Consider the following 25,683-nt stretch of genomic DNA (forward strand, 5'->3'; position numbering starts at 1 on the left):
GCGCGGCCCCTTGACCCCGCCCCTTTCCCCTCACAGTTCCCGCCTTTTCTCTGACCCCGCCTCATTTCATTCCTTCCCTGGCCTTTCATTGGCCGCGCCTCTTTTTTCCCTTGAGCTCCGCCTATCTGCTGGCTCCTTCCCTCCAGCGCATGCGCAGATTACCCTGTAGTGGCTCCCCGGGGCGCCGCCATCTTTGTTCCTGGTCCCCCGACTCGGCTCCGGCATGTCCCAGACCTACGGTGGGGCAATGGGGGATCTGTAGGAGATCTGTAGCGCATCTACAGGGCATCTGTAGGGGTCTGAGGGGACCGAGGGGTCTCTTTAGGGGATTTTTTGGGGTTGTATAGGGTATCTGGGGTGGTCTATAGGGGATTTAGGGCGGACTGGGGGTCGCTAAAGGGGGTTGGAGGGGCTATAGTGGCTCTATCGGGGCCTGAGGGGTTCTATAGAGGGTCCGGAGGGGTCCGTAAAGAGTGTCTGGGCGTCGCTAAGTGGGGTCTGGGGGTCTCTAGGGGATTTGGAGGCGGTCTGGGTGGTCTATTGGGGAGTTGGTGGGGGCTATAGGGGATCTATCGGGGTCTGCGGGAGCCTCTAACGGGTCCAGGGAGGTCGGGGATGTCTGTGGGTCCCTGTGGGGGGCGTCTGGGGCTCTCTAAAAGGGGGTCTGAGGGGGCTATAGGGGATCTATAGAGGGTCCAGGGAGGCCTTGGGGTCCCTATAGGGGATCTGAGGGTCCCTCTAGGGGATTGCAGGGCTTGAGGGGGGAGTCTACAGAGGCTCAGGGGGTCTCTATAGGGGCTCAGGGGGTCTCTATGGTGTATTTGGGGGGGGTCTATAGGGGTCTGGGGGAGTTTTTAAAAGATCCACGGGGGTCTGGGGGCTGTCTCGGCACCACTATAGGGGAATTCTAGAGTCCTTCAAGGCAATTTTTGTAACTTTTGGGCTCTGTACAGGGAAGTGTTGGGCTCAAATGGAACAAATTTGTTGGGAACAAATTTGGGGTTTCTGTCATAAAACTGGGAATTTGGGGGGAATTTGGGGGGAAATTTAGGTCCAAACGCAGGAATTTGGGGAATTTCAGGTCCAAACGTAGGAATTTTGGGCTCTGTAGAGGGGATTCTTGGGAATTTTGGGGTCCCTAGAGGAGATTTTGGGTCCAAACTTGGGAGTTTTGGGCTCTCTAAAAGGGATTTTGGGTCCAAACGTGGGAAATTTGGGAAATTTTCAGTCTAAACATAGAAAATCTTGGGAATTTTGGGTCCAAATGTGGGAATTTTAAGAATTTTTTTTCCTAGATTTCCTCTGCAAGTTCTTGGGGATCAGCAGTGCCACCACCGGCAAGTCCTGCCTGCTGCACCACTTCGTTGAGAGCAAGTGTAGGAAATTCTGGGAATTTTCCGGGATTTTGGGAATTCTGGTGGGGTCAGGGGATTTTTAGGAAATTTTGGGGATTTTTTGAGGGTATTTTGGGCAGATTGTTTAAAGTATTTTTAGGAAATTTGGGTGGTTTTTTCATTTTTAGAATGTTTTTTGTTGTTATTTAAAGGCTTTGAGCAATATTTTGGCAACTTTGGGAGTTCTGAGGAGTTTGGGAGTTTTTAGGGAATTTTTGAGACTTTTGGTGGGATTTTTAAATATATTTCTGGGCATTTTAAGGCATTGGTTGATTTCTGTGGGTTTTTTTTCATTTTCTGGTTGTTTTTTGTTGGTGTTTGGGGGAATTTTTGGGAATTTGAGATAGTCTGGGTAGTCTGGTAAAAATTGGGAATATTATTGGAGAATTTGGAGGCATTTTCAGTTTGTTTTTTTTCTTTTTTTGAGCCATTTTGAGGATTTCTTTCAGGTTTTTTAATTTATAATTTTGCATTTTAATACAATTTTTAGTGATCTTTTGGAATTTTTTGGGAATTCTGTGTCACTCCAGGCTCTCCCCAATCTTGTGGCATTTTGGGACATTTTCTGTCACTCTTAGGACATTTTTGGTCACTTCTGGGGCATTTTTTGGCCAGTTTTGTGGTGTTTTCTCTCATATTGGGTAGTTTTGAGCATTTTTGTGTCATTTGGGGACATTTGGGGCGATTGTTGGTCAATTTTTAGGCTATTTTTGGTCTCTTTGAGCACGTTTTCGATGACTTTTGAGCCATTTTTGCCAGTCCCAGTCTCAGTCTCGGTCTCAGCGCGGTCCCGGTCCCAGTGCCGGTACCGGTGCCGCTCTTGGTCCCGCAGTGCTCCCAGTGCCAGTCTCAGTCTCGGTCCCAGTCCCTGGGCGGTGCCAGTCTCGGTGCTGGTTCCAGTGTTGGTCTTGGTCTCAGTCTTGGTTCCAGTGCCAGTTCTGGTGCCGGTCTTGGTCTTGGTCCTAGTCCCAGAGATTTTAGGCCCATTTGGGTGATTTTAGGCCAAACTGGGCAGGCTTCGGGTGAATTTTAGGCACTTTTGGATGATTTTGGACCAAATCTGGTGGGGTTTAGGGTGGATTTTAGCTTCCATTGGGTGATTTTAAGCTAAACCATGTACTTTCAGGTTGGATCTTACACACTTTTGGGAGATTTAAGGGTGATTTGAGGTAATTTTGTGGGGGTTTTGAATCTGCTTGGGCAATTTTAGACCTCTTGATTGGATTTTAGACCCCTTTGGATGATTTTTAACTGCATTTCTCTGATTTTAGGCCAAACCATGTGGATTAAGGATGGATTTTAGGCACTTTGGGTCATTTCAAGCAACTTTGTTGGTTTGGCTGATTTGAGGCCAAAGCTGATCAGGTTTAGGGTGAATTTTGTTAGAAATAAGGGCCAGGAGACCTTCTGCTTCTTTCTTGAGGGCCTTTATTTAAGGATTAGAGGGGAGGGGGCTCGGGGCTGCGCACGCCGCCACCACTGCTCCCTTGGAGTCTGCGCCACAGAGGAGGATCTGTCGAACCCGCTGCTGCCGATCACTGCTGCGGAGTCGGGGGCTCCTGTCCTCACGAGAGCACGAAGAAGCTCACCGTGGCTGGTTAGTCTAGGGGTTTCTTGGTCATCCAGTGCGTCGCAAGTGAGGGCGAGGCAGGAAGCGACTCTTGTCGGCAGCTGGGTAGTTTCCTCACCTCGGTGGTGCTCCTCGCAGGCTGTTATTTTGCTCTGGTTAGCTGCCCAGGAGGCTTAATCTCCTCTGCTGGGCTTCCGGGTAGAGCAATGTCTCCTGGGAGCTGTGAGGTCTTTGCATTAAGGGGTGGAGCTGGCAGCTGCATGACAGGCTGTGAAGGGTAGCCATGACGACAGAGGGACAGCAGTAAAGGCGGGGTCTGTGATGGAGTGGCAGCAGCGAAGGTGGAGTCTGTGACTATGGTGATGGAGTGGCAGCAGTGAAGGTGGAGTCTGTGACTATGGTGATGGAGTGGCAGCAGTGAAGGTGGAGTCTGTGACTATGGTGATGGAGTGGCAGCAGTGAAGGTGGAGTAGAAACGACGAGGCCTTCGAGGCCTTCGGGGTTGGGGAGCAGCAGAGGCAGCGCAGGAAGGAACGATTGGACTACAGGAGTCAGGGATACAATGCTGCAAAACATCTTAACACAGTTCTTAATGCAGGTAAATCACTGGAGTTACAACTTGGAAATGTTAACATATTTACACAGACAAAGTTACAACTCTTACACTGACAGTTTAATACATTTTAGAGGTATAACTACTAAGTAACATTTTAACACAACCGGTTTAATCTGAGGTTTCGTCACTTCAGATTTTAGGCCCCTTTTGGATATTTTTAGGCCCATTTTGGGTGATTTTGGGTCAAACCCGGCCCTTTTAGGACCGCGCGGCCCCTTGACCCTGCCCCTTTCCCCTCACAGTTCCCGCCTTTTCTCTGACCCCGCCTCATTTCATTCCTTCCCTGCCCTTTCATTGGCCACGCCTCTCTTTTCCCCTGAGTTCCGCCTATCTGCTGGCTCCTTCCCTCCAGCGCATGCGCAGATTACCCTGTAGTGGCTCCCCGGGGCGCCGCCATCTTTGTTCCTGGTCCTCCGACTCGGCTCCGGCATGTCCCAGACCTACGGTGGGGCAGTGGGGGATCTGTAGGAGATCTGTAGCGGATCTACAGGGCATCTGTAGGGGTCTGAGGGGACCGAGGGGTCTCTTTAGGGGATTTGTTTGTTCTGATTGCACTTTTGTGTATCTGGTGCCACCTTGGAGTCTCTGAGACCGTTTTTTGGGGTCTCCTGTTGACTGTGGTGGCTCTGATACTCTAAAGTCCCGGTGGACACGGTGACAATGTCCCTGTCTTGTGGGACTGGCGATGGGAGCGAGTTCCTCCTGCAGGCCATGGATGAGGTGCGACTGTGTGATGGTCTTTGTAGGGTTTTAGGTGAGTCTTGTGTTGATTTTGGGGGATCTCATGGTGGTTTTGGGGGATTTCATGGTGGTTTTTGGTTGTTTTATGTTGGTTTTGGGGTTCTCATGGTGATTTTGGGAGTCTTATGGTGGTTTTGATTTATTAAATTATAAATATCGATCTAATATCAATATCCAACTGTGACGGACAAAAACTCTCTAACAGTTAAAGTTAGAAAGTGTATGTTTATTGCGATGCCGGGCAGCGCATGGGATAGCTCCCTAATGCGCACTGCAAAGATCACAGATAATTACAAAGCCTTTTGTTTACAAAAATGTTGAATACACAAAATACAAATGCATATTCATACCCCTGTCACTTCCTCTTCTCCGCTTCGTATGCTAATTGACAAAAAGGCTATTAAGCATGCGTAGTTTATTCCCTGAAATGGGTCGGTGGTCCTTTTGTGAGGAGTGGTCACCAAAAGGAGGAAGTAAAATGAGTCTTCCTTGTTCTAAACTTTCAACCTTTTCAATGCAGATGTGATTGATGGATGGTAGAACTCCTTGTTTCCTGTTTTCCAGGACTATTTCAGTGGGTTTCTAGTAACAGGAGGTCTTGTGTTGTATTGATTAGTTTCTCTGTTTGACAAGCAATGAGTTATTAAATCTGGGGTAGCTTATTTTAAATCCGGTTTCTTCTAACCATCCTCTAATTTTTAACTGATTTCAGCAAAGCTAATCTATTCATTTCAGCTAAATCAGCAACATCTGTTGTTAACTGTACCTTAGCTTTTCTCAAAGCTTCAAAATTAGTGTCTCAGTTTTAGGTTAGTAATTTGGGGTTTTGTTGGATGGAGGTTTTGGGGTCTCTGATGAGGATTTTGGGAGGTCTCATAGGGGGTTTCTGGAGTTTTTGTAGGGTTTGGGCTGTCTGATCGTGGTTTTGAGGTTTTTGGGTGTCTCATGGTGATTTTGGGGGGTGTCATGATGGTTTTATAAGGTCTGTTGGTGGTTTTGACGGTTCTGCTCTCATGTTGATTCTAATGGGTCTGATGCTAATTTCAGGGTCCCAAACCGCATTTTTGGCGTCCTTAATCCCATCATCAGTGTCCCTGACCCTATTTTTGGGTCTCTAAATCCATTTTCTGTGTCCCTGACTCCTTTTCAGTATCCTTAACCCCATTGTTGGGGTCCCATCTTGATTTTGATGGATCTGACCCCATTTTTGTGGTACCTGACCCAAATTTGGTGGTACCTGCCCCTCAAATTATTGGCCATTGATAGAGAGACAGGAAGGCTGATTCGGTGATCAGAATTTGATTTTACTCAGATTTTCCAAAAGCTTATATACCATTTCAGAAAGGTTAATAAATTTCTACTACAATAATCAGGTTAAAGATCACACAGACAACTCATACATTTTACAACATCTTTTGCTTGCAGAAGTCTTGATTGAATCTTCTCTCTTCCCGTAAGCAGGTTTAATCCCGTCTTCTGTAATCTTCAAAGCTCTGTTTGTTCCTGCCATGGCATCTTGGTTATCAAACCAGCTATGCTAATCAAGTCTGTTTGACTCACTGTCTTGTGTAATCCCACATCTGATGTTATTTTTGGGATCTCTAATCCCATTTTTGGGGACTCATGTTAATTTTGATGGAACTGATGCCACTTTTGGGGTATCTGACACCTTTTTAGGGTTACCTGACCCCATTTATGGGGACTCGTGTTGATTTTGACGGGTCTGACTCAACTTCCAGGGTATCTGACCCCATTTTTGGGGGTCATCTGATGCCATTTTTGGGATGTCTGATGTGATTTTGTGTGGTCTTACGTTAATTTTGAAGGTTCTGATCCCCCATTTTTGGCTGTCTCTAACCCCACTTTCAGTGTCTCTAACCCCATTTTGGGGTCTCATGTTAATTTTGATGGGTCTGATACCACTTTTGGTGTTTCTAACCCCACTTTTGGGGTATAAGACTCCACTTTTGGGGTACCTAACCCAAATTTGGGGATATCTGATGACACTTTTGGGGTCCCTAACCCCATTTTTTGAAGTGTCCCTCCTCCAGGAGGACACGCAAAGCTGGCTCTGGGTGCTGGGGTCCCTGACCGCATTTTCCATGCCTCTAACCCCATTTTCAGACTCCTAACCCCATTTTTGGGTCTATGATCCCATTTTCTGTGTCTCTAACCCCATTTTGGGGGTGTCTAGCCCCAGTTTTGGCATTTAGAAGGACATGCAGGGCTGCCTGCGGGCACTGGCAGCCAGCGCACAGGAACATGCCGGGGTCCCTGAGCTCATTTTTGGTCTCCATGATCCCATTTGCGGGGTCTAATGTTGGTTTTGAAAGATTTGATGATGGTTTTGGGTGGCCTCATGTTGATTTTGGTGGATCTGACCCCATTTTTGAGGTGTTTGACCCCATTTTTGGCATTTAGGAGGACATTCATTGCTGCCTGTGCACGCTGGTGGCCAGCATGCAGGAACACGCCGAGCTGACCCAGTGGCACGAGGGCCTCCTCACCACCTCCTCTACTGATAAGGGGTGCCCCTGGCATAACCCTGACCAGCCCTGCTGGAAGTGACCCCCCCAGAACCCCAATTTTGCGATTCTGGCCTCCCCAAACCCCAAATTTTGGGGTCCCACCCACCCCGAGCCCTGGGTTTGGATCTTGAGCCCAAGGGTGGGGGTTCAGGCCTCCCCAAACCCTACTTTTCGGGTCCCGGCCCCAACCCCCTAAACCCTGCTTTTGAGTCCTGAGCCCCAGTTTTGGGGTCCTGGCCCTCCCGAGCCTTAGTTTTGGGGTCCCAAGCCCCAGTTTTGGGGCCCTGACCCCCCGCGAATCCCTGTTTTCAGGTCCCAGCCGCCCCCAAGCCCTGGTTTTTGGGTTCTGGTTCTCCCTTTCCTCCAGCACAAGGCAAAGAGAGCTGGGGGGGTGGGAGGCCTCCCCGTGCCACAGTTGCACAAATGTAATAAAGCAGCTGCTGCACCCCGAAACCGGCTCGGGGGGGTTGGGGACATCCTGGGGAGATTTGGGTGCATCCTTGTGGGGCTTAAGGCCATCTTTGGAGGGTTAGGGGGCATTCTGGGGTGGGGTTAGAAGCGACTCGGAGGATTTTAGGATGAACTGGGAGGGTTTAGGAGAGACTGGGGAGGGCAGGTTTAGGGGTGTGCAGAGAGATTTGGAAATGATTTGGGGGGTTCAGGATAGACTGGGGGGAGTTAGGAGCTACTGGGGGGGGGATTTGGGGGCCTCCTGGAGGGTTTAGGAGTGACTGGGAAAGGTTTAGGACTGACTGGAGGGGTTTAGGAGCAACTGTGGGAGTTTAGGACTCTCTGGGTGGGGTTTAAGATCAACGAAGATCGTTCTGCTGCTTCTGGAGCCACGAAGGGCCCTGTACGAACCAAGCAGCACCCTCCCAGTTCCTCCCAGTCCCGCCGGGAGCGTGGCCAAACCTCCCTGGAGCAAAGGCAGAAGTCCCAGAACAGTCTAAGTCCCAATCTTGGTCTCGGTCCTGGAGCGCTCCCAGGGCTGATTCCAGTTTCGGTGTCTATCTCAGTCTCGATCCCAGAGCGGTGCCAGTCTCGGTTCAGGTGTTAGTCTTATCCTGGTGGCATTTCTCATGATGATCTGGGTCTTGGTCCCAGTCCTGGAGATCTTTGGCACATTTGGGTGATTTTAGACTAAACCTGGTAGATTTAGGTGAATTTTAGGCTCATGTGGGTGACTCTAGGCCAAACGCGGCTCTTTTATGACCACGCGTCCCTGTAGCTGCGCCCGTTTCCCCTCACAGTTCCCGCCCTTTCCTTGGTCCCGGCCTCACAGTTCCAGGTTCAGAAAGGGGAGAGGTGGAGGGGTAGGGTGAGCAAAGGAGGAAGGAGGGAGGAAGAGGCAGAGCAGCAGCAGGGAGCAGGAGGAGAAGGGCAGAGGAGGTACAGGCAGCTCCAGCACTCTCTGAAGTCGAAGCATGGCTGTGGGAAGATTGCCTCCCATCCCGCAGTTGCCCAGGGAGGGGGAGCTCACCCCGAATATCCTGGGGGAGCCCCTGGGTTTTGTGTTTTTGGAGGGGGATGTTTGGAACTTGCAGGGTTCCAAAGCTAAGCCGCAGATGCCTCTTGGGGGGGGTCATTGGTGGCTCCCCAGCAGGTGTTTTTGGGGTGTCCTGGTGGCAGCAGAGGCCCGTTGGGGGTCGGGGGGATGCGGGTCCCCCCGCGGTGGCAGTTGGGCTTCCCGGGCCGGGCCCTCCGAGCTCTGCCGGGGCCACGTGGGGAGCGCGCGGGAGCGGCGGGGCCGGGGGGACACCGGGTTAGGGGAGCCTCAGGAGAGCCGTGGCTTCCCTGAGTGGGACCCAGAGAGAGGAGAGCCCCAGAATGGCAAAGCAGGGGACATCAAGAAGGGGGGAACCCCTGGGATTGCCAGGACCCCCGGTGGAGGATGCTGGCACTAGAAGGGTGGGATAGCTGGGAAAAGAGTTTGGGGGTCGCAGTGCCTGAAGTGGCTGCTCCCAGTATGAGTCCAGTTGCTCCCCCCCTGTGGTTCCAGTTTCCTCAGCACTTGCAGTGAGAGCCCAATCACTCCCAGTATCCATAAGTAGGAAGACAGAAGAGGAGGGAGATTTTCGGGTTCCTTGGACTCCCAGCAGCCTGGAGAGGGTGAGGACCGAGTAGGCAAGGGACCCTCAATACAAAGGTGACCCCCAGCAGCTGGGACAGCGGGAAACCCCTGAAAACCACAGGGGAGAGACCACAGACAGGGAACTCAGAGGAGGCATTTTCAGGGCTGAATCTTGGTGTTTTGGAGGTTTCTATGCACCCCAGATGCCCAGTGACTGCTAGAGATGTACTTGGGGAGAAGAACCTTCAAACTCAACATTCTCATCCCTTGTTTTCCCCCAAACCAGGATTTCCCATTCCCAACCCTTGGCCTGATGGAGGAAGAGGCTGTGAGGAAGAGGAAGATGTCCCAGGACAGCCAGGCAGGTGAGGAGGAAGTCAGTGCCCCTTTCCCCCTCTCTCCTGCTCCGTCTTGCAGCCCAGCATGGCCCTCAGCTGCAGGACAACCCCGCTGCCGACGCCGTCCTGCCGGTAACGGATCATGGGGGATTTCTTTCCCCTTCCCTTTGGCATGGAGTCCAGTCCCATCTCCTTGTCCTTCCTCCCCCAGACAAGGAGCTGAGCATGGAGACCAGGGAGGACAAATCCCCACAGCAGAACCTCGTGGAAGAGGCCATTTTGCGCGGCTCCACGGCACAGGAATCCAACAGGGAAGAAAAGCCCCAGAGCTCCCTCATGAGGAGGGGCTGCAAACGCAGATCAGGGAGAAGTGAGGAGGAAGGACCCACCCTGTGCCAGGAAGGTGTCCAGAGATGGAACCAGAGTTCAGAGCTGGTGGTGCATGAGCAGCTTCCTGATGGGGAGAAGCCCCACAAGTGTTTTGGGTGTGAGAAGAGCTTCATCTGGCGGTGCCACTTGCTCCGCCACCAGCGGATTCACACAGACGAACGGCCCTATGAATGTGAGGAGTGTGGGAAGAGCTTCAGGAAGAGCTCCCAGCTGATCTATCACCAGATGATCCACACTGGCGAGAGGCCCTATGAGTGTGGGGAATGTGGAAAGAGCTTCAGACAGAGCTCCACTCTGATCCAGCACCGGAAGAGGATCCACACTGGGGAGAGGCCCTATGAATGTGGGGAATGTGGGATGAGCTTCAGGTTGCACTCCCAACTAATCCAGCACCAGAGGACCCACACCAGGGAGAGGCCCCACGAGTGTGGAAAATGTGGGATGAGCTTCAGGAAGAGCTCCCAGCTGATCCAGCACCAGAAGACCCACACTGGGGAACGGCCCTACGAGTGTGGGGAGTGTGGGAAGAGCTTCAGATATAGCTCCAGCTTAATCCAGCATGAGAACATCCACACTGGGGAAAGGCCGTACAAGTGTAGGGAATGTGGGAAGAGCTTCAGGCACTGTACCAACCTGATTGTCCACCAAAAGATCCACACTAAGGAGAGGCCCTACAAATGTTCTGAGTGTGGGAAGGGGTTTCGGATCAGCACCAAGCTCCTTGAACATCAGCAGACACACATAGAGGAGAGGCCCTTCCACTGCCCCGACTGTGGGAAGGACTTCAAGCACAACTCCACCCTCATCACTCACCGGCACATCCACGTCAGGGAGAGGCCCTACGAGTGTGATAAATGCAGGAAGAGGTTTCCCACCAGCTCACGTCTCCTTGTCCATCAGCACACACACACGGAGGACAGGCCCTTCCGCTGCCACGAGTGCGGGAAAGGCTTCAGGCACAACTGTACCCTTGATAGGCACCTGCGCATCCACACTGGGGAGAGGCCTCATGTGTGGGATGAGCTTCAGAGACAACTCTGACCTGATCTGCCACCAGGTGATCCACACCAGGGAACGGCCCTATGAGTGTGGGGAATGTGGGAAGAGCTTCAGCAAGAGAGCCACCCTGATCCAGCACGAGAATATCCACACTGGGGAAAGGCCATACAAGTGCAGGGAACGTGGGAAGAGGCAACCTGAACTTCCACCAAAAGATCAACACTGGGGACAGGCCTTACGTGTGTTCCAAGTGTGGGAGAGGGTTTCTGACCAGCACCCAGCTCCTTGTACATCAGCAGAGACACACATAGAGGAGAGGGCCTTTGACTGCCCCGACTGCGGGAAGGGCTGCAATTACCACTCCACCCTCACCAAACACTGGCGCATCCACACTGGGGAGAGGCCCTACGAGTATCTCCAGTGTGGGAAGAGCTTCTCACAGAGTTCAGCCTTGACCAAACACCATCGGAGCCACCGGTAAGGGAAGCCATACAAGTTCCCCCAGTGTGTGAAGAGCTTCGTGCACTGCTCCAACTCCATCTTGCACTGGAGGAGCCGTGTTTGGCAGAGCCCTGGTGACCCATGCTCCCTGTCATCCATGTTGGGAAGACACATGGCTAATTATCCTTTTGTTTTAGACCTACTGTTTCTCTCTTATCCATCTCTTTGCACTCCAGAAGCCAAGACAGTTCAGTCTGTCACCTCAAAACCACTCCAATCCCACTGAAAAGAACTCAGTCTTAACCCAAAAGGGCTAAATCCCACCTCAAAATGGCTTGTTCCCACCTCAGAGAAACTCAATCCCATGCTGAACTTACTCAATTCCACAGCCACCAGGGTGACATGGGGTTGGAAGGAGACTGGGACAAGTGGGTATCGAAATTTCGAGCAGTGGGATCAGGACTGTGTGGGGCTTGGCCGGAAGGATGTCATTTGTTAGTAAATAAAACTTTGAGAGTTCTCAATTCCTGTCCCATTCATTTTTCAGTCAGTGTCATTTCTGTTTTCAGAGTGCCACCTTCTCAGCTGATTGTCTTTGTGTCCTCCTTTCTCTCCTGCCTCTCTCTGCCTGCTCTTTTTGTCTCTCGGTGTCTCCCTTGAACCAGGGCAGCTCCCACCAAAGACCCTGCTGTAATTTAATTTCTAATCCAGGAGTTACAAGCAGCATGAATGAAGTTCTGGAGGCTGGCACTGAAATGTCCCTGTAGGATTTTGCTGCTCTTGGCTTTTGGCCCCTTCTTCAGAGCTTTGCTTTCAAGGGCAGGAACATGTTTTCCTTGCTGGTAGCTGGAATTCCAGAGCCTTGGAGTGTGTGCCATGCAGGACCATCCGGACTGGGATCACATGGACTGGGATCCTCCAGACTGGATTGCGCAGACCAGGACCATCTGGTTTAGAACCATACAAACTGGGATCAGATGGATTGGATGGCTTACGGGAACGATGCAAACCAAGGTACACCTGCCCTGCCCAGGGGTCCTCCCAGTCCCATCCAGTCCTTAACAGGGGCACAGCCAGAACTCATCAGAGTGAACATGGATGTCCTGGAGTGATTCTGGTGCTGATCCTGATTGGGTTTTTGATCCCTGGGAGTGATTTCTAGTCTCTTAGGGTTGATTTTAGGTCCCTTTGGCTGATTTTGAGCCCAATCTGGTGGGTTTTAGGGTGAATTGGAGATCCCTTTGGAATATTTTAGGCTGATTTAGGTGGGATTTAGGCTTCTTTGGTGTCGGAGTCTAGAACATCCTTCTGGCCACCCTGGAGGGTTTGGAGACCGGTTGGGGGGGTCTGGGATCTGTACAAGGGGGTCAACCAGCCTCACACAGAGCCCAGGGGGGCACTGCCTCTGATCCCTGGCCATGGGAGTGGATGCCCACATTGTATGAAGAATCACAAGCTGAGAGAATTCAAAACAAGTAGTAGTTAGTTTATCACAGAGTGTAAATGTAGAATCTAGAATTTTTAGTATATGGGTTTGAAGAGGCAAGATGGAGGAATTGGGGAGTGGTCCTGTTCCTCCTTGTTCTTTCCCCCCATTTTCTGCTGAGCTGTATTACAAGGATTGGTTTAGAATAGAAATGACATGTTAACATAGGTAGTAAGTATTGGTAAAATTCTGTAACTAAAAGGTTCGTTGTGGACGGTGGTTGGGTCAGAGAAACGGTACAAAAGGTCCGGGACTCTCTGATCCGCCCCAGTCCGCCGCGTGTCCTGCTCTGCTGGAGATGCCTTGCAGAGCTGAGAAAGAACTAAGATAAGGTACCCTGCCAGGGAGGCCTGGCAGAGCTGAGAAAGAACTGAGAGATAATGAAGAATAAACAACCTTGGAAACACGCACTGGTGGACTCAGCTTGTCGTCTCTGGCTCTGGCATGAAACACTTAGGGCTAGAGAAGACGAAAAACCTTATTACCTCGGGGAACAGCAACCCTGAGGAGAATCTCAAGAAACAGCCCTGAGACTCTGGGTGATTTTATGATAAACTGGGCAGTTTTAGGTGGATTTTAGGTGCCTTTGATTTTACCTCTGTGCGAGTGGATCTTAGGCATGCATGGGAGATTTCAGGCCCCTTTTTTTGGTGATTGTATGCCTATATGGATGGATTTTTTGGCCTCTTTGGGTAATTTTAGGTCAATAAAAGTCCCTTTGTGGTGATTTTAGGTCCCTTTGTATGGTTTCAGGCAATTTGGGTTATTTTAGGTCCGTTTAGGTGATTTTAGGCCAAATCTGGTGGGGTTTAGGATGGATTTTTGTTGCATTTGGGTGGATCTTAGGCCAAACCAGGTATTTTCTATGTGGATTTTTTGCCCATTTGAGAGATTTAAGGGTGATTTGAGGCCATTTTGTGTTGATATCAAATCAATTTGGTACATTTTGGGCCGCTTTCATTTTAGACCTCTTTGGATGACTTTAACCACATTTGGTTTATTTTAGGCCAAACCATGTGGATTGAGGATGGATTTTAGGTCCCTTTAAATGATTTTAAGCCACTTTGTTGGGATTTTAGGCCTCTTTAGATGACTTGAGGCTAAACATGGTCGGCTTTAGGGTGGATTTTAGGCTCCTTTGGACATTTTTGGGTGCTAAATCACCCATTTTGGGTGATTTTAGGCCAAACCAAGCCCTTTTAGGACCGCGCGTCCCCTTGACCCCCGCCCCTTTCCCCTCACAGTTCCCGCCCTTTCTCTGACCCCGCCTCATTTCATTCCTTCCCTGCCCTTTCTTTGGCCGCGCCTCTCTTTTCCTTTGAGCTCCGCCTATCTGCTGGCTCCTTCCCTCCAGCGCATGCGCAGATTACCCAGAAGTGTCTCGTCAGGGCGCCGCCATCTTTGCTCCCGGTCCCTCGACCCGGCTCCAGCGTGTCCGAGACCTACGGTGGGGCAATGGGGGATCTATAGGAGATCTGTAGAGGATCTACAGGACGTCTATAGGGGTCTGAGGGGACCTAGGGGTCTCTTTAGGGGATTTGGTGAGGGTCTGCAGAAGATCTGGGGGGGTCTATAGGGGATTTAGGGCGGACTGGGGGTCGCTAAAGGGGGCTGGAGGGGCTATAGCGGCTCTATCGGGGCCTGAGGGGTTCTATAGAGGTTCCGGAGGGGTCCGTAAAGAGTGTCTGGACGCCCCTAAGTGGCGTCTGGGGGTCTCTATAGGGGATTTGGGGGCGGTCTGGGTGTCCTTTTGGGGGGTTTTTAGGGGATCTGTAGGGATCTGTGGGAGCCTATAGCAGGTCCGGGAAGGTCTGGGGGTGTCTGTGGGTCCCTGTGGGAGACTTGTGGGGTCTGGCGGTCTCTAAAAGGGGGTCTTAGGAATCTATAGGGGGTCCAGGGAGGCCTGGGGTCCCTATAATGGCCTGTACAGGGGATTTGGGGGCGTCTTGGGTCGTCTTTAGGGGTTCTAGGGATCCCTATAGTGGATTTGGGGGGCCTGGGGGTCCCTATAGGGGATCTGATGGTCCCTCTAGGGGATTGCAGGGCTCTGGGGAGGTCTGTATGGGATCTGGGAGTCTCTGTGGGGGATCAGGGGGATTTGGGCGATTCTGTGTGGTTCTGTAGGGGCACTCTAGGGGTCTGGGTGAGCCTATAGACGGTCCAGGGGGGTCTGAGGGGGTCTCGGGATCGCTATAGGGGAATTTTGGCATCTGTCAAGGGAAGTTTTGGAAATTTGGAGCTCTGTACAGGGAATTCTTGGTGTCAAATGGAGCAAATTTGGGGTTTCTATCGGGAAACTGTGTGAATTTTGGAGCCTCTCTTGGGAATTTTGGGGGAAATTTTAGGTCCAAATGCACGAATTTGTGGAATTTCAGGTCCAAGTGTGGGAATTTTGGGATCACTAGAGTGGATTCTTGGGAATTTTGGGGTCGCCAGAAGAGATTTTTGGTCCAAACTTTGGAATTTGGTGTCCCAAAAAGGGATTTTTGGGAATTTGGATCCCAATTTGGGAGGAGTTTTGGGCTCTCTAAAGGGGATTTTTGGGGAATTTTGGGTCCAAACCTGGGAATTTTGGGGATTTTTTTTCCTAGATTTCCTCTACAAGTTCTTGGTGATCGGCACTGCCAGCATCAGCAAGTCCTGCCTGCAGCACCACTTCGTCAAGAGAAAGTGTAGGAAATTCTGGGAATTTTCCGGGATTTTGGGAATTCCGGTGGGGTCAGGGGTTTTTAGGAAATTTTGGGGTATTTTGGGGGGTATTTTGGGTGCCTTTTTAAAGTATTTTTAAGAAATTTGCAGGCTTTTTTTTTTTTCATTTTTAGAATGTTTTTTGTTGTTATTTAGAGGCTTTGAGCAATATTTTGGGAATTCTGAGGAGTTTGGGAGTTTTTAGGGAATTTTTGAGATTTTTGGGGGATTTTGGAGGGATTTTTAAGTATATTTCTGGGCATTTTAAGGCATGGGTTGATTGGGGTTTTTTTCATTTTATTTTTGTTTTTTAGTGGTGTTGGGGGAATTTTTGGGAATTTGAGGAAGACTGGATAGTCTGGTAAAATCTGGGAATATTATTGGAGATTTTGGAGGCATTTTCAGGTTTTTTTTTCTTTTTTGAGTAATTTTGTGGCTTTTTCCAGGTTTTTTTATTTATCATTTTGCATTTTAATGCAATTTTTTGGGGATTTTTTTGAGTTTTTGGGAATTCTGTGTCCTTCTGTGCTCTCCCCTATCTTCCGGCATTTTGGGACATTTTCAGTCACTCTTGGGTCGTTTTTGGCCACTTTGGGGCCATTTTTTGCCAGTTTTGTTGTGTTTTCTGTCATATTGGATAATTTTGAGCAATTTTGTGTCATTTGGGGCTCCCAAATGACAAGTTCCCCAAGTTTTGGTCACTTTTTAGGCCATTTTGTGTCATTTTTTGCCAGTTTTCATAATTTCAGGAGGATTTTTAGTCAGTTTTTGGCCATTTTGGGGCCATTTTCTTTTACTTTTGGGGCATTTCCAGCTTCTTTAGGGGCGTTTTTGGTGAATTTTGAGCCATTTCTGCCAGTTTCAGTCCCAGTCTCCATCTTAGTCTCAGCACAGTCACAGTCCCAGTGCCGGTACCAGTGCCGCTCTTGGTCCCGCAGTGCTCCCAGTACCAGTCTCAGTCTCAGTCCCAGTCCCTGGGCGGTGCCAGTCTCAGTGCTGGTTCCGGTGCCGGTCTTGGTCTCAGTCTTGGTCCCAGTGCCAGTTCTGGTGCCAGTTACGGTCTCGGTCCTAGTCCTGGTGCCAGTGCAGTGCCGGTCTCTGTTGTGGTGTCGGTTCTGGTCCCAGTCTTGGTCTCGGTGCCGGTCCCAGAGCGGCGCCGCTCTCAGTGCCAGTCTCAGATCCGGTGTCGGTCTCAGTCTTGGTGCTGGTGCCGGTTCTGGTGCTGATCGTGGTCTTGGTCTCAGTCCCGGTCCCAGAGATTTTAGGCCAGTTTGGGATTTTAGGCCAAACTGGGCAAGCTCAGGGTGGATTTTAGGCAGCTTTGGATGCTTTTAGGCCAAATCTGGTGAGTTTTAGGGTGGATTTTAGATCCCTTTGGATGACTTTTGGCCCATTTGGGTGATTGTAGGCCAAACTGGGCAGGTTTAGGCTGGATTTTTGAGCCTTTTAGTGTGGTTTTTTAGTTCCTTCGGCTGATTTTAGGCAAAATCTGGTGGGATTTAGTCCCATTTGAGTGATTTTCAGATGAACTGAGCAGTTTTAGAGTGGATTTTAGATCCCTTTGGACGGTTTTTAGGCCTGTTTGGGTAGGGTTTAGTCCCATTTGGGTGATTTTAGAACAAATCTGATGGTGGCTTCTAGTCCCTTTGGGGGACTTTAAGTCAAACCAGGTTTTTCCAGGGATTTTACGATCTTTTAGGAGATTTAAGGGGATTTTTTTACCATTTTGTGTGGGTTTTAAACCAGTTTGGCCAATTTTAGGCCTCTTTAGTTGGTTTTAGACCCCTTAGGATAATTTTATCCCCACTTGTCTGATTCTGTCCATAGCATGTAAATTTAGGGTGGATTTGAGGCCCCTTTGAGTGATTTTAGGCAGCTTTATGGGGATTTTAGGCCTCTTTGTGTGATTTGATTCCAAACCTGATTGGACTTAGGTTGGATTTTAGGCCCCTTTAGACAATTCCAGGCCTTTTTTTTGTGATTTCAGGCCAAACTGGACCCTTCTAAGACCACATGTCCCCTGGACCCTGCCCCTTTCCCCTCACAGTTCCCCTTTCCTTGACCCTTCCCCCACAGTTCGGGGTTGGGAACGGGGGAGGAGGAGGAGGGAGGGAGGAAGAGGCGGAGCGGCAGCAGGGAGCAGGAGGAGAAGGGCAGAGGAGGCAGAGGCAGCTCCAGCGCTCCCTGAACTCGCAGCAAGCCCGGGAGCATCGGCCCCACTCCGCAGGTGCCCAGGGAGGGAGAGCTCCCCCCAAATATCCTGGAGGGGGTCCCTGAGTGTGAGGTTTGTCTTGGGGAAATGTTTGGAACTTGCTGGGCTTCAAAGCTGAGCCATATATGCCCCTCAGGGGGGAAAATCGTGGAGTCCCTTGGCAGTGTTTTTGGGGGATCCCAGTGGCGGCAGAGCCCCATTGGGGGTCGGGGGATGCGGGTCCCCCCGCGGTGGGGGTTTGGCTTCCCGGGCCGGGCCCTCCGAGCTCTGCCGGGGCCACGTGGGGAGCGCGCGGGAGCGGCGGGGCCGGGGGGACACCGGGGCGGGGGGACCGCGTCTGCCGGGGCCGCCCTGAGCGGGACCCCAGAGAGAGGAGAGCCCCAGAACCGCAAAGCGGGGACCCCGAGAAAGGGGGAACCTCTGGGATTGCCGGGACCACAGCAAGGGGATGTTGAGGCTGGAAGGGCAGGATGGCTGGGAAAGGGGTTCAGGGGTGCCATTGCTGGAAGTGGCTGCTCCCAGTATAAGCCCCGTTGTCCCCCCTGTGGTTCCAGTTTCCTCAGCACTTGCAGTGAGAGCCCAATCACTCCCAGTATCCTGAAATGGGGAGACAGAAGAGGGGGAGCTTTTTCGGTTCCTGGGACTCCCAGCAGTGTGGGGAGGGTGAGGACCAAGTAGACAAGGGACCCCCAATACAAAGACAACCCCCAGCAGCTGGGACACTGGGGAACCCCTGAACACCAAAGGGGAGAGACCAAAGACAGGGAACTCAGAGGAGGCATTTTCAGGGCTGAATCTTGGTGTTTTGGAGGTTTCTATGCACCCCAGATGCCCAGTGACTGCTAGAGATGTACTTGGGGAGAAGAACCTTCAAACTCAACATTCTCATCCCTTGTTTTCCCCCAAACCAGGATTTCCCATTCCCAACCCTTGGCCTGATGGAGGAAGAGGCTGTGAGGAAGAGGAAGATGTCCCAGGACAACCAGGCAGGTGAGGAGGAAGTCAGTGCCCCTTTCCCCCTCTCTCCTGCTCCATCTCCCAGCCCAGCATGGCCCCCACTGCAGGACAACCCCGCTGCCGACGCCGTCCTGGGAACGGACCGTGGGGAATTTCTTTCCCCTTCCCTTTGGCATGGAGTCCAGTCCCATCTCCATGTCCTTCCTCCCCCAGACAAGGAGCTGAGCATGGAGACCAGGGAGGACAAATCCCCGCAGCAGAACCTCTTGGAAGAGGCTATTTTGAGCGTTTCCACTGTACAGGAATCCAACAGGGAAGAAAAGCCCCAGAGATCCCTCATGAGACGGGGCTGCAAAGGCAGATTGCGAGGATGTGAGGAGGAAGGACCCACCCTGTGCCAGGAAGGCGGCCAGAGATGGAGCCAGAGCTCAGAGCTGGTGGTGCATGAGCAGCTTCCTGATGGGGAGAAGCCCCACAAGTGTGGGGAATGTGGGAAGAGCTTCAGCCTGAGGTCCCTCCTGATCCGCCACGAGAAGATTCACACTGGGGAACGACCCCACAAGTGTGGGGAATGTGGGAAGAGTTTCAGCCGGAGCTTCCACCTGATCTGTCACCAGATGATCCACACTGGCGAGAGGCCCTATGAGTGTGGGGAATGTGGGAAGAGCTTCAGCCGAAGCTCCACCCTGATGGTTCACCAGAGGATCCACACAGACGAACGGCCCTACAAGTGTGGGGAATGTGGGAAGAGCTTCAGCCAGAGCTCCATCCTGATCCGCCACCAGAGGACCCACACTGGAGAACGACCCTACGAGTGTGGGGAATGTGGGAAGAGCTTCAGGTCGAGCTCTGACCTGATAAAACACCAGAGGATTCACACTGGGGAGAGGCCCTACGAGTGTGATAAATGCAGGAAGAGGTTTCCCACCAGCTCAAATCTCCTCCTGCACCAGCGCACGCACACAGATGAGAGACCCTTCCGCTGCCCCGACTGTGGGAAGGGCTTCAGGCAGAAAAGCAACCTTCTCAGCCACCAGCGCATCCATACTGAGGTGAGGCCCCACAAGTGTGAGGAATGTGGAATGAGCTTCAGCTGGGACTCCCACCTGACCTGCCACCAGAGGACCCACACTAAGGAGAGGTCCCATGAGTGTCAGGAATGTGGGATGAGCTTCAGTCAGAGCTCCAGCCTGATCCGCCACCAGGTGGTCCACAGCGGGGAACGGCCCTACGAGTGTGAGGAGTGTGGGAAGAGCTTCAGACGTAATGCACACCTGATCCAGCACCAGAACATCCACACTGGGGAAAGGCCATACAAGTGTAGGGAATGTGGGAAGGGCTTCAGGCACCATACCAACCTGATTGTCCACGAAAAGATTCACACTGGAGAGAGGCCCTACAAGTGTTCTGAGTGTGGGAAGGGGTTTCGGATCAGCTCCCGTCTCCTCCTGCACCAGCAGATTCACAGAGAGGAGAGGCCCTTCCGCTGCCCGGACTGTGGGAAGGGGTTCAAGCAGAACTCCACCCTCACCAAACACAGGTGCATCCACTCCGAGGAGAGATCCTACGAGTGTCCCCAGTGTGGGAAGAGCTTCTCACAGAGCTCAGCCTTGACCAAACACCAATGGAGGCACCGGTAAGGGAAGCACTGCGAGTGCCCGGACTGTGGGAAGAGCTTCGTGCACAGCACCATCTCCATCCCGAACTTGAGGAGCCGCATTGACCAGAGCCTTGGTGACCCACATCCTCTGTGATCCATGTTGGGAAGACACCTGGCTGGTTATCCTTTTATTCTGGCTGTAGTTTTTTTCTCTTCTCCCTCTTTGTACTCAAGAAGCCAAGAGGGATAGGTCTGTCACTTCAAAACCACTCAAAACCCAGTGAGAACAGCTGAATTTTAACCCAAAAGGGCTCAATCCCACCTCAAATGGCTTGTTCCCACCTCAGAGAAACTCAATCCCATGCTGAACTTCCTCAGTTCCACAGCCACCAGGGTGAAATGGGGTTGGAAGGAGATGGGGAGAAGTGGGTATTGAAATTTGGAGCAGTGGGATTGGGATTGTGTGGGGCTGGGTAGGTGGGATGTGTTTTAGTAGTAAATAAAACTTTGAGAGTTCTTGATTCCTGTCCCATTCATTTTCAGACAGTGTCAGTTCTGCTTTCAGAGTGCCACCTTCTCAGCTGATTGTGTTGGTGTCCTCCTTTCTCTCCTGCCTCTCTCTGTCTACTCTCTTTGTCTCTTAGTGTCTCCCTTGAGCCAGGGCAGCTCCCATCAAAGACCTTGCCCTGACTGAATTCCCAATGCAGGAGTTACAACAAGTATGGGTGAAGTTCTGGAGGCTGGCAGTGAAATGTCCCTGTAGGATTTTGCTGCCCTTGGCTTTTGGCCCCTTCTTCAGAGCTTTGCCCTCAAGGGCAGTAAGATCTTTTCCTTGCTGGGAACTGGAATTCCAGAGCCTTGCAGTGTGTGCCATGCAGGAGCATCCAGACTGGGATCCTGCAGGCTGGGCTCACATGGACTGGGATCCTCCAGCCTGGGACTGCACAGAGCGGGACCATCTGGATCAGGAGCATCCAGACTGGGATGAATGGACTGGGACCTTGTAGGGCTGGGATTGTCTGGGTTGGGATCACATGGACTCGGATTGTACAGTGTGGGATCACATGGATCGGAACCATAGAGACTGGGATCATGCAAACTGGATCATATGGACCTACCATATTGACTAGGATGGCTGCATGGGAGCGATGGGAACCAAGGCATTCCTGCCTCATCCAAGGGTCCCTCCCATTCCTTCTTATCCCCGAGGGTCCCTCCCAATTTCTCCCCAGTCCCAACCAGGGCTGGGGCCAAAACTCCCTGGAGCAAACACGGCGGTCCTGGAGCAAACCTGGACCCAGTCCTGGATCAGTTCTGTGACTGATCCCTATCCTGGTTCTGCCCTCAGTCTCAGTCTCGGTCCCAGAGTGCTCCCGGTGTTGGTCCCTTTCCTGGTCTCAGTCTCTCTCGGAGCAGTCCCAAAGCACTCCCAGTGCTGATTCCGGTCCTGATGTCCATCTCCATCCCAGAGTGGTGCCGGTCCCGGTCTCAGTCTTGTTCCCGGCGTGGAGCCGGTCTCAATGCCAGTGGCGATTTCAGTCCCAATCTTGGTCTCAGTCTCAGTCTTGGTTACAGTGCCGGTACCAGTGCCGGTCTTGGTTTCCGTCCTATTCCCAATGCCAGTTCTGGGGCTTTTTTCAGGCTCAGTCTCCATCCCAGTCCCAGTGCCAGTGCGGTGCCCCACCGCCCCCGCTCCTCTCCTGGAAGCAGTAGGGGGGAGCTGCGGCCCAGCTCTGCTGGAGTGAGAGAGGCTGTGGGCAGGTAGCTGGGGGGGAGGGGTTGAGTGATTTCTCAGTCCAGGGTTCCGCCCCCGGCGGCAGCTGCAGGACGGCGGTGGCCGGACGCTCCTTTTCCGTTCCCAGTTCCCCCATATTCCTCCCCGTGACGCTGCGGGCGCCGCAGGTAGGGGTGTGGGCACGGCCGCAGGTCTGCCGCACTGCCCTGCCGCCCGGTGCGCCGCTGCGAGCCGTGGCCGGAGGCTTCCCCTCCCCGCCCGCGGTGTTCACGGGCGGGGGCGGCCACACCGAGAGGTTTGGCGAGGCCCCCACCGCCCCCTCCCCTCTCCAGGAAGCAGAAGGGGGCGGGTGCCACCCAGCTCTCAGACAGACCGAGCAGCCCCCGCCGACCCCCAGGGGGAGGAGGATGGAATTTTTTTTCAGAGGGATGGCGGTTTGATTTTTCACCTGATTCTTCCCTCCCACCCTCCTTCTTCTTCTTCCTAAGGTATCTCTACGTAACAGAATTAGAGTTTTAAAAGCCTGTTTGTAATTGCAAGGATGCAAAACTTACACTTTTCGCGGATAACAACAGAACAATTAGCAATAATTCTGTATTATAGTTGTTATCGGCTGTAAGGCTTTCACTGCTTTCCCGAGTTTCTTATCTCAGTTTGATGAGAGTTTCTACTGATATAGTGACTGCATAATGTGAATTTATGGATAGGATATGATATTGTTGATAAGTTACAGTTTTATAGCTGGTTTCTTTGCTCTTTATGTGTACTCATCTATAGCAGACACATGTCATTCAAGGATTTTTCCCTTGTTTTCTAGTTGTCCATGCTGGTTTTGTACTTACGATTTTTAAGTATTTTTCAGATTTCCAGAAAAGGTAATCTGAGCTTTATTGAAAGCCTCCTCTGATCCAGATACTGTGATGCAACTCCACTTTTGGTCATAGAACCACTAACCCAAACCCTAACCCTAACCACTCCAACGGTTTGCTGAGCATCCTTATCCTAACAGAATTTCAGAGGAGATGAGTTATTAGGGGTTCAAAATTAGCTTTTTACCACAACATTCTTAAGAACCTTGTCTGAAGATTGGTGTAGAGAATTATTTTCCAGTCAGAACTTCAGCACTGCCTGAGCTCTTCCTGGATGGGAGTTGCCAACAGGCCGAGATGTTTTTGCATAAAAAAATTAAATACGAGTTATTTGACTTGGTAATTTGACCTGTAAATATAACAGCTGAATTGATCTTTGGAGTGAACCTGAGACTTTCACCTGGAAGAGGTATCCAGTTCTTCACTGGAAAGAAACACTTCAGCTTTTGCAGTTTATGGGCTGATCAAAATTATAGACAACAGATAAATTTGAACAATGTAATATTTATAATAGAAATTTGGGAAATGAATTATCAAATCAAAAATTTGGATTTACTACTAATAGTAAAGTCAAACTAATTCTATCAATTTAAGGAAAAGATATGCTCGTGTTTTCTCATCAGCAGGTGCAAGCAGTCACATCAGACACCCATCATCTTTGAAGAGCAAAAAGGGACACATTGCACAGCCTTTGTGGCTAGAACAGCACAACAAAAGCCCTGTGTCAGCACCCTGGTACTATGTTTCCACTAATCTTCTTCAAGTTATTCCCTGTTTCAGGATTCAAGAAGACATCCAGTGATGTCAAAGACCAGCATCATGGTGCTGAGGGATTTTTCCCTGGCCTTCAATTACTTGGACTCTAAAGCAGAAATTATTTATCTTAATTTTCCTAAAAGGACCTAATTGTACGTCATGTAATATCTCATGTGCCTTTGGTGTGCCTTGCAGTTACCAGATGCTCTGGTTTTATTTTGTGTGGATTGGGACCGCATACATCTTTGGAATCAGCTCCATCAAGCAAATCTCTCCACTGATATTTCTATTCTCATCACTAATTCAGGTTTACATCCTACAGGCATCATTGGCCAGCTGGGTGAACAATGGTCCGATCCTGCACATGCTGCAATGGGTCTCTCTGCCCCATCAAAATATATACAAGCTGCAAAACCCATACAGCTCACTCTGGTATTTTCACCACACTTCCTGCAATGGGAAAAAAGTGTTAAGTGCAAATACACAGATTTCCAGAAGCTCTGGAAGTGCTTTGGAGATTCGAAGTAGAAACGCAAGACTTGGTTGTCAGCTGCTGCCATTCTAAGTCTTCTCATCCATAGCATGGCCATGGGCTGTCATTTCAGCCCTGCCACACATCTTCACATGCTTCTGCATTAAAACAAAACAAAACAAAACAAAACAAAACAAAACAACAGCACCCATGTTATTTGAATTAATGGAAGACTTTCAGTGGAGCTTTGCTGACAGCAACAGTGCTCCTTTGCAAAATGTACTGCAAATTTTCAGGGCAGATTGCTTATCACCTGCCCAGTCATACATTATTAAAATCAACCAGTTTGTCATTGCGGGTGCTGGTGCGAGGACCACTGTCTTTTACTGATGGTTCAGAAAAAACAGGAACAGCCATTGTTACCTGGAAGGATGGATCTGACTGGCAAATGCTAGAAAGTCACAAATCAGGCTTGGCCCACAAAATGATTGAATTGAGGGCTGTTGCCATGGCATTCCAACAATTTCTTCAGGTATCCCTGAATTTGGTCATTGAATTTGCTTACGTAGCAGACATAACCAAATATTTGGATTGCTCACTTCTGAAGGAGGTCAATAATGCAACTTTGTTTCAGTTATTGTCAACTTTGTGGTATGCATTCAAGTCTAAATTAGGTGTGTTCTGTCAGAACAAAAAAGGGGAATGCCTGGAGAAACTCTGCACAGTCTATTGGAAAAGGTTTTATATGCAATTGATCATTTTGCAGTGCCACAAAATGCAAACAATCTTGTCATTCTAAATGATTTCCTTTTTGTTGCAGTCATCAAGCGAGATGCACCTGCCTCAAGTGAAAGTCTAGGTGTGGGATCTCACCACTGTAAGTGGGAGGACCCGTGTGGGATTGTCACTTGGGGTCATGGGTACGCCTCCATTTCCACAGACACTGGGGTACGGTGGATGCCCGCAGGGTGTGTTCGCCCTGACCTGGGACACCAAAGCAGGGTGTCACCAACAGGCAACATTCAAGTGATGATCAGGGTGCTGATTGTCATTCAGATGGTTTCCATAGGAATGAGTATTCTAGCTCTTCTTTTGTTTCTAGAGTAATGGGTGCTGACAAGTTAGACTGCCATTTCTTTGAGCAGACTAACTATGTTTTGTCTCCTGTATTAGGATTAGCAACTGATTATATTAGAATTAGTAATTAGTTTCCTGCAACAATCAACAACAAGACTCAATGGTGGTGCATGATAGGGCTTGATAGCATGTGCTAGGGAGTCTCCCTCATCACTCTGGGTCGGTATCTGATTGAGGTTCTGTGCCATGTTTATCTCCTCCCTGTAAGGGCCCTGCAGGAGATTACAGACACTGTCTTCAGCCTTCAAAACAAAAAGGGTGAGATATGGGAACTGACAGTAGTCAAATAAAAGGTTTTCAGGCTTCAGGCACTAGCTTGAGCCTGTGGGAAAATCAAGTACAGAGCTTTCTCACTTTGATCAGGGAAATCATAAGGAGGAATTCAAACAGTCCTAGGAGAGAGAAAACAACCTTTGCAGGTGATGTTTTTCTAATTTGTTGTTTACTTGCAAGAAACGGTCGAGGGGTGTGGTTGCTCTCTGTCCAATGATGGTCTTGTGTTGGTTTGCTAACCAATGAAACTATTCTTTTGGAACTGTCTATAAAAGAGGATTTTGAAGAATGAACATCGGTCTCAGTTTGCTATAAGCTTGGGAGTCATGTCATTATTCCCCTGCTGTCCTTAATACAATAACGATGCTGCTCTTTTTGCTACACTGGCCCCGCACCCCCCTGCCCTGCTG

General features: G+C 50.5%; 1 long non-coding RNA gene and 1 pseudogene across 1 annotated transcript; one reads left to right on the forward strand and one right to left on the reverse strand.

Moving 5' to 3' along the window:
* Nucleotides 1–134: 134 nt before the first annotated feature.
* LOC134562733 (zinc finger protein 850-like) lies at nucleotides 135–24,065 on the forward strand (annotated as a pseudogene).
* On the reverse strand, nucleotides 11,378–14,017 carry LOC134562757 (uncharacterized). Its single transcript, XR_010083264.1, has 2 exons — nucleotides 13,945–14,017; nucleotides 11,378–12,035 (listed from the first exon to the last, which is right to left on the reverse strand). It is a non-coding gene; the product is annotated as an uncharacterized LOC134562757 (long non-coding RNA).
* Nucleotides 24,066–25,683: the final 1,618 nt, after the last annotated feature.

The sequence above is a fragment of the Prinia subflava genome, chromosome 30 (genome assembly GCF_021018805.1).
Source record: "Prinia subflava isolate CZ2003 ecotype Zambia chromosome 30, Cam_Psub_1.2, whole genome shotgun sequence".
NCBI classification, from domain to species: Eukaryota; Metazoa; Chordata; class Aves; order Passeriformes; family Cisticolidae; genus Prinia; species Prinia subflava.